Genomic DNA, 12,601 nt, shown 5'->3' with positions numbered 1-12,601 from the left:
ATATAATCTTAACTCATGGCCGTAGATACATAATTATATGGAATTCTAAGAAAAACATCAGGTTATTTATTCAACCATATTTGCATAAAACTAAATCCATCAGTCAATTAAAGAACAATTAAACCTAGAAAATTCCAACAATAACTTCTTACATGTGACATTAGAATTGGTGGCATAACAATTTATTTTTTACTATATTGGTATGACGATTGTGAAGTTAATTAGATGTCTGAGAACTTTGTCAGATTTCCTATCTGATTGCACGGAATGTTTGGAAGTTTGATTCTATTTGGCTTCCATATAATTATTTTGCTCAGTACCGAAGGAATTAATTCAACTTCTTCATGGTATGAAGATAAGGTCATTCTCGATCACGTTTGAAGCCTGAGCATTCGGAATGCAAAATGTCCTAATAAAGACAAGGAACTCATGATCGTTAGAGAAATTTGTAGGCTAAATCACCCAACATGAAACGCTGTTCTGGCTTCAATAAAGCCACACAATTTTATGATCGATCAAAATCGTTTTTCATGATTTATTTTACATGGAATCAATTATTCAAATTAATGGCAGAATTTTTTATTTTTGAAAAACAATTTTGGATAAGCATTACTTTACGTCTCTCCATCGGTTTCAATATTTTCGTTTTAGTTTATCGAAGATACGTATCCCACTTGATGCTTTCTTCGTATTAAAAGCTTGCGTTCACAAGCCGAATTAAAATCCAAACGAATCGTTACAGTAACTAGCTAGGGCAAACCGGAGGCCAAGATAACAAACGATAGAGTTTTTTTTTTTTTTTGGGTAAGCAACCATAGAGTTATTTGAGTACAGATGTATCTGAATCCAATGTAATTAGTTGTAGGGTTTATCCATTGGAGAAACTCTTAGATGATTATGCACCCAACACGTCACTTTTGAGCACTTTCAATCATAAAATAGTAAGTTATATTTGGATAAACTTTTCTTAATAAATACGTATAGTAAGAAAAAAAAAGTAATTAAAATGATTTTTTTCACATTAGTTAATTATGTACTTCAACTAGCTTTTATAAAAATTCTATCATTTAACTTCTTTAAACACATGTTTTAACTTATGTATAAAATGAGCTTGTGTTAAATACTAAGCAGTCACGTTATTTTCTTCCTCTGCTACTTCATCTTATTCTTCCCTCCTTGCAAGTTTGTGCTTCATGTTGTTACTACTATGTACACCTTTCGCGTTTTGTGATGTGCCACCCTCCTTATCGTCATCCTTCTCAACAAGACAACTATTCTTCCAATATATATTTTTTTTCATTGAGTAAGCTTCTCCAAAAGGATTTCTTAAAAAAAATAAAATAAGTTTTTCCATATGTTAAAATTAACTTTTTTTAATAGTGTTAAAATTAACTTCTAGTTAAGTTAATTTGTAAAAATTCTCTTATGTAACTTAGATGAGAGAGATCCTACAAACTAATCAATGCAAAAGTTAATTTTAACTTATATGAAAAAATTTATTTTAATTTTATTCTTCTTCTAGAAATTCTTTTAGAAAAATTTATCCAAACAGATACATATATTTGTTACGCTTACTATTCTTCTTGCCCATGCATGCTCTTTTGATTTTCGGATCGTTCATTACTATAACTTGATGATTGCTTTATGAGTAAATTATTTTTATTATTACAAAAATTGTAGAAATGAGAAAAGAAGATGAAATATATACGTTATAGGGATCATAGAACGACAAAAGATGAAGGTAAGAAAAACACAGAAGAGCTCTCATATATTAAGACGAAAGGGAGTAAAAGGAGAGGAAAGGTGTTGATGTGAGAATTAGGAATAAAGTGATAATGATGTAGTAATGAGTAATGACCAGAAATAGTTATATTTGGATGAAATTTTCCATATAAGAATATTTTAGAGAAGAATATAAATGCATGCTTTTAAAAAAAATATATAAGAAAAAGTTAATTTATGTATCTTAATTTTTGAAGAATTAAGTTAAACAAAAATAACTTCTACAAAACTTAAGTAATAAGTTAATTTTAGCCTATACAAAAATTTCAATTTGTTTTATTCTTTTAACAATTTTATTCTACTAAAAAGTATTTGTGGAAAAATTCATCTAAATATAACTTATATATGATAGTAGTTACTTGAATCACATTTGGGCAACTAAACATTTAAAAGAAATAACATAATAGCAAGAGTCAAAGTCATTCATTTTTAAAAGAATAAAGACACCAATCAATCAAAAATACTTCTAAATACTACAAATATATTTTTTTAAATATTCATGAGAATTAAAAATTTATTTATGTCCTTGTGTAGATAAGTTTTTTTTCCATAAACACTTATATAAGAAAAAAAATAAAAATGAAATAAAATTCTTCTATAAACTAAAATTAATTTATGTATAAGTTAAAATCAACTTAAGAAAATCTAAAGATTTTTTAGCTTCTTTATAAAGTTGGTTTTAATTTATGCATTAGTTATTTTTAATTTATAAGATAAACTTATTTTATTTTTATTTGTTACAAATAATATGGAAAATTTAATTTAAACATGAACTTAAACAAAGATGTGGCAATGACTAAAATACAAACAATAATAGTAGCTTAAATTATCATTTGTTGGTTCAATATTGAATATAAGTCATTTAATAATAAGGATCAAAATATTTCCCTTTTAGAATAATATACTCTTCAGTCAAACAAAAATTTATATATTTAGAACAGTACAAAAAACTTATGTTGTTAAACCAAAAAAGGAACGGTACAAAAACTAAAACAAATTTCAAAATATTTATGCAAATAAAAATTATTAAAAAACTATTCTGTCCATTTAAAGTGTATATAATGCTAATTCAAATAATTGGTAAGTAGTGATATAAGAGTTTGTTGTGTTCACATACATGTGTGTGAATGATTTATTTAATGAAAAGATTATATTTAATTTTTATCGTTGGTAAAATTTTCTTAAATGATTAAGATGAGTTATTGCTATTAAAATTAATCTCTTATCCAAAGTCAGAGTACCCATGGTTTCAAAAAAAAAAGTGTAGATAGTGCCGACTACACGTGAAGTAGCGTGGTTTAGCTAGCCTATATTTATCTCTAAAGTTGTTAAATAGTCGTATACCAAGAGAATATATATCTAGTGTCATCAGACTAAATCCTTGCTAAATTATAATTTATTCTACCATTTTCTTCTCACAACACGCCACAGGCTTTTTTTTATATAAAAAAAAACAAAATATTAAGGGAATATGAAAAATAAAAAAATGAATAATGACGTGAAAAGAACGGGTGAGAAAGGAAATTGAAGGGTGTGGGTGGGAGTAGTGAGATCCTTCCCTAAATTCCGAGCGCCACTTGATAGGAACTGATCGGACAGGTTGCTCTTGTCTTTTTTCCCCCACACCACTGCCCTCTGTTCCTCGTTGTGATCTACCTCTATCTCCTTATTCTTCCTCTCCCATATCTGCCCCTATCCTTTCTATTTTTTTTTTTTTAAATTTCTCTTAAGAAAAAATAAATAAAACTGTTGTCTGTGTTTGTGTATGTACACTGAACAGCCACCTGCTGTTGATTTTGCCCTACCGTTTTCACTCACTGCACTTTTTCAGAGATTCAATTAACCTACCTTACAATTTTGTAAAGGTTTGCTATCCTATGGGGTTTGGGCGTCTAAATTTTTTTAGATTTCTAATTTTAATCTTTAATTTGAATTTTACAGGTCAAAATCTCTTAAATTTTTTATCAGTTAATATATTATCAAGTAATAACATTAATCGTGTTCTTGTCACTAATGAATCGGATACTTACCCCTATGTTGTAGGATTTCCTATTATGTCAAAGAATTTCTCTAATGATAACTTATGGACATTTCTGGTGGGTACGAGTTTGAAAGAGCGAGAGAAGTACCGGTAAAAAGCACTTTGAGACTCAAGTAAGAGTTCGACTCAAAGTTATTAAGAATGTCTAATAAACATTCAAGAATGAATTAGTGTTCTTACCTAGAGGCTCTTCATCTTAGTGGCCCTGGGTTTATGGGCCTGCATGTTCTGATTATCATTAGGTAATACATCTCTTAATCCTGCTTAAGTATGTACTTAACCAAGTAATTATCCTTAAGCGGATTTATTGATGACAATCATGATCGATCGAATGATACCTGTTGCTTGTATATGTTAAAAACTGATGCGTTGTATGAAATATGGGAGTATATGGTCAAGAGAGTGCTTAGCTTTATAGGATATGTTATATTAGGAATCTTTTCGTCTTGACCGAATATTTATCTGGTATAAATCTATAATATAATAGTGATATTATCGGTTCAATAATTTACCACATTATTAAGCTAATGAGATAGTTATATGTATTTTTTTCTATAATTTGTCTTTTAAAGTTTTCATTAACACGCGACTATTCCTCAAACTTCTTGATGGTGTTGCTTTTAGGACATTTTGGTTGTTCTAAATTTAAATTAGGGATTAAAATATAAATTTGAAAAAAAATTAAGACGAAAAAGATAGTAAACTTATTTTTCTAAATTCACTTTATTTGTGATGCATAATAAATTTTTTTTGGCAGGGAAGGGGGAGGGATAAATATACGTGAGCTAGATTTAAAAATAAAAGGCATGAGAAACTAATATAATGTAATGATGATACAAGATCAAGTCATCTCATATACGTGTTTCTGTGTGTATCTTACTTTCTGCTTTCAAATTAAACAAACGACTGTGTTTGGATTCTTGTCATGAAAGACCCAAATCACGTGTATCTTACTACTATTTTATAACTAATAGGTGCATTTTTTTTTACAGTAAACGATAGTCTCAGTTAAAGACTCAAGACTCACCAAAAAAGAAGTTAAAGAATAGAGGGGACGCAAACAAATTTTAAAAACATAAAAGTTTCATCGAAGTATAATATACTAAGTTTAACTTAGAGGTAAAACACATAAAATATATAATATCATAATTTACACTATTTGATGATGAGAGAAAATTAAGGAGTGATATCAATAATACGATCTAAGTCTGATAGATGAAATGCATGTGGATGAATATTAATTTTTTAATGTGATATGTGATTAAAAAAAAATATCACTCAAAGAAAAATCTTACCGTATACCTACAAGACTTGTAATTAACGTTTTAGCTAGGTTAAGTTTTTTGGCATTAAAGAGCCAATAATTAAGAAAGTAAACTTAATATCCAAGCTTTGAACAACCAGCGGCTTTAGTGTTTTGGCAACAATTAACCACCGGAAAATTTTCGTTAGTGTTTTTTTTTTTTTTTTATCTAGTGTAATGTTGCCTTATTGATCAGAAAAGTGGGTATGGAATGCGTTTTTCAAAGACTCGTTGGGAATCAAATGCATTAAATGCTATGAAACACGGACACTTCAATTCCTTGTCGTGTTCGGTGTCCAACACGATACCGACACTGACACCGACATCCGTGTGTCTAAGTTGAGTTTGATCTGTTTGACAGGTATCCATGTGTCCGTGTTTGTGTTGTGTCTGGTATCTATGTGGATGTCAATGCTTCATAGAATAAATGTTTAAGATAGAGCTCTTGCTATTCTTCAAGCTATGTTGAGAGAATAAGTAAATCACAAGTAGTGATGTTTCTGAGTTCGGAGCAGTCATTGAGGATGGTAAGAAGTCGGTACATTTTAGTCCAAACTTTAAAATTGAATTTTTTTAGAAGACAAGTCTATGTGATTGCTCATACTCTTAGCAAAAATAAATTCCTAAAAATATATTTTTATTATCTTCTAACAGATACCACGATACATATTCTTCACTTCCCATACTTGGAATCAAATAAAATTATGTTGAAACAAAAAGCGCACTTATTTTTATCTTTTAAAAATCATTTATTGAAGATAAGCAAATGGACCCATCTTCCGGTGTTTCAGGAGATCCGTAATTCTAGTGATGACGTGTTTTAATTGCTTGCATAGCAATATTAATTGAGTCCGTATTTTTTTAATAAAAGTATGAATCAAGACAGATATTTTTTTAAGATATTTATAACACTGTTCTTAATATATATATATATATATATATATATATATATATATATATATATATATATATATATCATTTTAAAAGTTTTCTTAATTTTAAAAATAGTATACATGGCGTTAAAATCATTTAAATTCGTTTGACTTGAGTGAGAATTTAAATTAAAAAAAATTAATTTGATCACATTTTCAGTAGTCTAAAAAAGTGTTATGTTTATATTTCAGGACATTTTCACTAGATTTAAACTACATTTGACAAAAGAATTTAAAAAATTAGTTGAAAGTAAAAAAAAAAAGCACTAGTTGCAAGTTAAAAGCTTAAAAACTAAAGCTATTGAATTAAGTTTTTTGAGATATAAATTATTGAAAGTAAAATAAAATTATCTATTGAAGTCATTTTTTTACAGAATATATTGAAGTAGTTAATAAATATAAAATAAATTAAATAGACATGTTTAAATATTTTCAATAAAAAAATATTTTATTATGGGATATTTTCATTTTAGTTTTTTAATTAATTTTAAACTCTATTAATTTTGTACTTATCAATCAATCATTTTAATTATATTTTATTCGTGTGATTATTCTATTATTATTTTTATACTATATCTTAAAATACTCTCAATCAAATTTAAAATTAAAAAAATAACATACATTAAGTAGATGTTATATTTTCATTATATTGATTAGTGTAATAGCTAAAATATAATATTGAAATAATAGAATAAATAATATAAAATAAAAATATTAAAAAATAATTTATAGAAAATGCAATAAAATAACCTATCTTCTGTCATTGTCAATGTCTTGAAGTATAATAATAATAACATAAATATTTAAATAATTTAAAGATTGAAATAAATAGTGTAATATGAAAAAATATCTAAAATTAATAGTAAAAATAAAATAAGACATTAATGTTAAAAAAATGAGAAAAATAGGAATAAAACCTTATCTTGTATAAAAATAAAGGGTAAAAAGAAAATTTAATAAATATTTGAGGATAAAAATGAATACAAAATAAGGGCCAGCATTTAAAAAGAAACTACTTTAGAATAACATCTCAAAAAGTTCAACACAGTTTTTATTTTATTTTGGGATTGCTGGCATTACTATATCATTTTATTCTATCCAACTATTGTACAACATATCAAAATTCTGACTACTTTTTTCTGGTTGCGTAATATTGATCAAATTTAATGTCTTTCCAATATTGAAAAAATAAATATATAAATTGATTATTATATTTATAATTTGTATTTTATTTTTTAGTTGTCAGTAAATTTAAAATATTTTTTTGAATCTTGTAAGTTTAATTTTAGTGGCAGTCATGCAAAACGATTTTGGATAAAAATAATCATTAAAATTCTTAAACAATGATTAATTGTAGAATTTAAATATTTTTTTATTTTTATATTATTGATAAATTTTAAATTTTCATACCAAGATTTTTTAAAACGATTTATAATCACGATTGATCATTAATTAATTGAGACTATATTATAATAATACTAAATTTGTATTAAAAATGCACAATTATTATAATATATGATAATCATAATTAAAAGTCAAGGTATTTGAATTATTTGTTTTGTTTTTTTTTTTAATTTTCTATTGATGATAAATGTAGTAATAGCTCTAATGTATACTTTCTTTACAATGGAGGAAAATAGTTCTGCTAGGGTTTCTAGTGAAACTTCTAAGGAAGAAAAATATCTTCTATGAAGCAACCGTAAAGTCAAGAGGAAGGCGGATGAAGGTGAGGGTGGTCAAACTATGGCTGAAGGAGATCCTATCGTAGGGGCAAAAGATGGTTCATATACGAATAAGGTGTTGACCAGGGGCAATGGTTCATATATGAATAAGGTGTTGACTAGTGGCAATGCGGTTCCTTTCTTGATGTTTGATGGAAGATTTTTAGGGAAACTTGAAATTGGAATTCCTCTCCCTCTTATTCCAAAGGAGGATTAGGAAAGGTTTTAGGAGGTAACCATAACCATAATTTTAAAAATCAAATAAGTGATCATCGACTTGGTCCAAATATTGGGTTATTGAGTCAATTGTTGAATCACTAGATCACTAATTAATCACATGATCCCACTTACATTGAAAAAATTAAAATTTTTATACCTATTTTAAAAAATCGTATTAGAAATTAATATAAATTATTTGCTGATCATTTATTACTATTTTATTATTTTGTTGGGTCATGAATAAGTCTAATGAAGATGTATAAAGTACATAATTATTAAATCATATAATAATAATAATAATAATAATAATAATAATTGGCTATTATATATTATTATCAAGATCAAAATAATACTATAAGAACATATTATTATATACTATTTAGTTGTTATATTATATAGTTGAACCTTTAAAATAGTACTGTAAATAAATTCATACTATATTTTAATAGAACTACTCCGTTGATATGAATTTAATATATAAATATCATATTTTACTTTATTTTCTCCCATGTCATGGGTTCAAATCCAGCTTACGGGTGCCTCTGGCACTTTCTTTTTCTACTTTTACTAAATAAGTGTAACAAGATTGATTGTGTGACCCACTCCGGGTTACAACAACCACCGTATGGTGGTTAAACTTGAAATTCGGTCGAGTTTTATCGGGCTAATTACATGTTTGATATGATAACTGAACCAAAATAGATGGCCCACTAGGTCACCATTCGATCGGTCGGATCGTCCAATTCAGTTCCATTTTTAAAAGTCTGCCAATAACATAAAAAATCATTGATGTCCCAAGGGATTATTATTAGGTCTTATTTACAACAGATGAAGACTATAATCATGCATTGTTGGAGGGGTTGTGGATGATGGTGGATCATTACATTATAGTTCAACATTGGTGACCTTCCTTTATGGCTAACCCTAGTGTGGCTAGATGGCTTGTGATACGAATTTGGGTTCCTAAGTTACCTATTGAACTATTCAATGATCAATTCCTTTCGAGATTGGGTTCAACAATTGGCACCATGTTAAAGATTGATAAAGTAATTGTGATATAGGCAAGGGGCATATTTGTGAGGATATGTGTTGACATTTACCTTGATAAACCCTTGCAGCCTAAGATTATTGCTAGAGTTTACATACTTTATTTGTAATATGAAGGGTTGCATGCAATTTGTTTTAGTTGTGGTAAGTATGGCCACAAGGAGATTAATTGTATGGGGAAAAGTTTATCCTAAAGTGCTAGTCAAGTGCAAGGTGCCGCCACGAATTTGGGTTCTTAATGTGGAGGCGGTTACGACTAATGACTAAGTGGGTAGTAATGATAATCCCAAACTTTATGGACCTTGGCTTTTGGTGAAGAAGAATCCTCATAATTTAGGGAATAAAGGATATGGGGGTAGGTGAATCTTAAAAATCTGTGGGGAAATCATTGGATGATTTAGTTACAAATAATTATGGCTCAAGATTCTATGTGTTTAATTATGCACATGAGGAAAACAATAGGTCTACATGTGGTGTGGAAGAACGAGTTTTTGTACAAAAAAGTGTGAAGTTGGATGAGGACCAACATAACAAAAGGACTTTAAAAAATAACAAAGGGCCATTTAAAAAAAAAAGTGTGAAAATTAACAAAAAGGGAACTTGTTGCAAGAATTTGGGCCACAAATTAAAGGAGTCCAATAAGAAGGCTTTCGATATTAGCTCGTTGGAGTTCAATAAGAAGGCCTCTAGTACTAGCTTGTTTTCTTGGGCCAAGCATAGTTCCAATAACAAGGCTAAGGCAGTTTCAAAGTCACTCCTTAGTAAGCCAGACTCAGGTTCGTCAAAGGTGAGTCACAAAGACAATGAGAATGTATTGAGACTTATTCAAGCTCTTTAGAAAATAGGGGAAGGGTTTTCATTTAGGGTTCCTACTCGTGTGATAAAAATGTCTTTCTCCCCGATGAGCAAATGTATAGTTTATTCAAACCTAATGTGCAAAGGTCAGTCCTAACAAGGGGCTTCATCCATTGAAGGCATCGAATAAAGTTCTATTGAGGTGGATAGTATGGAGGTTGTTGTTTCTGATATGGAGACTAAAGTACCAATTATTGGTCAACTAAATGCCTAGGGCCAATTTTGGCTCAAAATCCATAATCCTTGTAATGAATATTATCACATGGAATTGCATAGGGACCTCTAATAGAGGTTTTGCTTCTCATATTAAAGATTTGATGAGGGAATATGATGCATCTATGTTGTTCTTGTGGCAGACTCACTCAAGTGGACAAATGCTACTAGGACTATTAAAAGTATTGGTTTGAATGGGTGTTTTGTAGAATAGGCGTGTGGCCAAGCGGGTGGTATATGGTGTTTATGGAACCCTGCATGTTGGAGCGTGTGTATTGTGAAAAGCTAAAAGTATTTTTTTCATTTGATTGTTAAGTGGAAAAATATAGTAGATTGGTTTTTGACAGTGGTATATAACAGTCTCCATTTTCGGCATAAATAAGTTGTTTGGGATGACTTGAGGGAGCTAGCTTATGACATGGACAAAGCATGGGCTATCGTGGGAGATTTCAACTTTATCCTTCATGCCCATGAGAAGATAAGAGGTGCAAATTCTCCAAATTTAAGAGGTATCATAGGGTTTAGCCAAATGATGGAGGTTTGTGAGTTTATTGATGTTGGATTGCAGGGGTACCTCTTCACATGAAATAGGGTAATCTAGAGCAAAGACTGAACATAGTGTTGGTGAATTTTCAATGGAGAATGATGTTCCAAGAAGCTCTAGTTGCTCACCCACCCCAATTTAAATCTGATTGTATGCCTCTTTGGTTGAGATGTTTGGGATCCACTAATCAAAATCAAGAACAGAGGCCACTCAGGTTTTTGGTTTCTTGGATGATGCACTCAGATTTTAACAAGTTTGTTCGAACTCATTGGGATCATTTTGTTTCTTGGAGTGTTCATCTTAATGACTTTACGAGAGACCTTCAGAAGTGGAATAAGGAGGTGTTTGGTAATAATTTTGTGAAAAAGAAAAAATTAATTAGGAAGTTAAGCAAGTTGGATAAGAGGCTGAATAGTAGTAATGGGGTTTATATTCCTGGTCTGATTCAAGAAATGTGGAGTGAGTATCAAGATGTTTTGATGGGTTTTGGGCCTCTGTCAAAGGTGTCATCTCGCATATCTATGTCAAATTCATCGCCCAGGCTTGCTTGGTAAATGGTCAGGGCTTGGATCTGAGGCCTTTCTTCCACGCTCATGACTTGAGTGCCTTCAGCGCCTGTAGGGTGAGACTTGGCAGGCTCTTAGTTGGGAGGATATAGTGCTACCTTTAGGCTCTTTGCATAGCATTGTTGTGCTTGCTTTTGGTCATCCTTGACGGTCACAATCTCCCGGGTCAGGGTAGGGAATTTCATTTTCAAATGGAGCATGGAGACTATGGCTCCAAGCTCGTTAAGTGTCTTCTTGCCGATTAAAGCAAAGTATGATGTGTCTGCATCAACAAGTAGATATCTTATGGTGAAGCTCCTGGAGAGCTTGCCTTGACCAAATGTGGTTATCAAGTCCACGTAGCCTCTGGTCTTTACTCTCTCACTTGCAAAGTTGAGAAGTGGACCGACGTGAGGGTGGACAGTGTCGAGGGAGACCTCAAGTCTCTGGAAAGTTTTCCAATATAAGATATCAGTGGAACTGCCCTAATTGATAGGGACCCTGGACATCATAAAGTTTGCAATGATAATGGAGACAACCATGGGGTCGTCTTCATTGATGGGGTTGATACCCTTGAAGTCCTTTATCTGTGAAAGTGATAGGAGAGAGACTTCGTTGTAGTGGTGCATTGAAAAAATTAATGTCAATGTGAAGAAGACATTTTTGAGACTGGCTGGACTGCCCTCCATAGGAAAATCTACCTGCAATGGTATTGATTACACCTCTAATTTGCTGGGTTGGTTCTTGTTCTTATAGAGGTTGTCACTCACGCCGCTGTTGTTGGTGTCTCTGTCTGTCTTAGTCTTCTACTCTATCTCTTCTTCTGTCTACTTCATAATTCCTATGTTGCTCCTCTTAGTGTCCTCCGGGTCTTGCTCCTGCTTGGTGGTTGTCTGGCCTTTTGACAAATTAGGCTAGGTACCCAGCATGTATAAGCTATTTTATCTTGTCCTTTAGGGCCTAGTAGTCTTCTATGTTATGACCAATATCGTGATGATACTTGCAATATTTGGTTGCGTTTGAACCCAACCTAGGAGGTTTCATCGGGGGTAGCCTAATGGGTAAGTCCAAGTTGAAAGCTTCCTCCCAAATCATAGTGCGATTGGTCGTTAGGGGTGTAACGCTTGTACTAGGACCCTTTTGGAAGAGGCTGGCGCCTATCTGGCTTATGCCTCTTGTTTTACTTGTTGGACTTCATTTCTCAATCTGGACATTTCTTCCATCTGGATATAGCCCTTGGCTTATTCGTGCAACTCATCCATACTACTGGGTTTTTTTTTTTTCACAGATTGTTTGCGAACATGCCGGGGCATAGGGCGAGGAGCATGGAATGTAACACTACCTTGGGATTAAGATTTTGGATCTGGACAGCTATGCGCCCAAATCTGTCCATGAATTT

The sequence above is a fragment of the Glycine soja genome, chromosome 1 (genome assembly GCF_004193775.1).
Source record: "Glycine soja cultivar W05 chromosome 1, ASM419377v2, whole genome shotgun sequence".
Taxonomy (NCBI): Eukaryota; Viridiplantae; Streptophyta; class Magnoliopsida; order Fabales; family Fabaceae; genus Glycine; species Glycine soja.
This window is presented reverse-complemented; position numbering follows the sequence as displayed.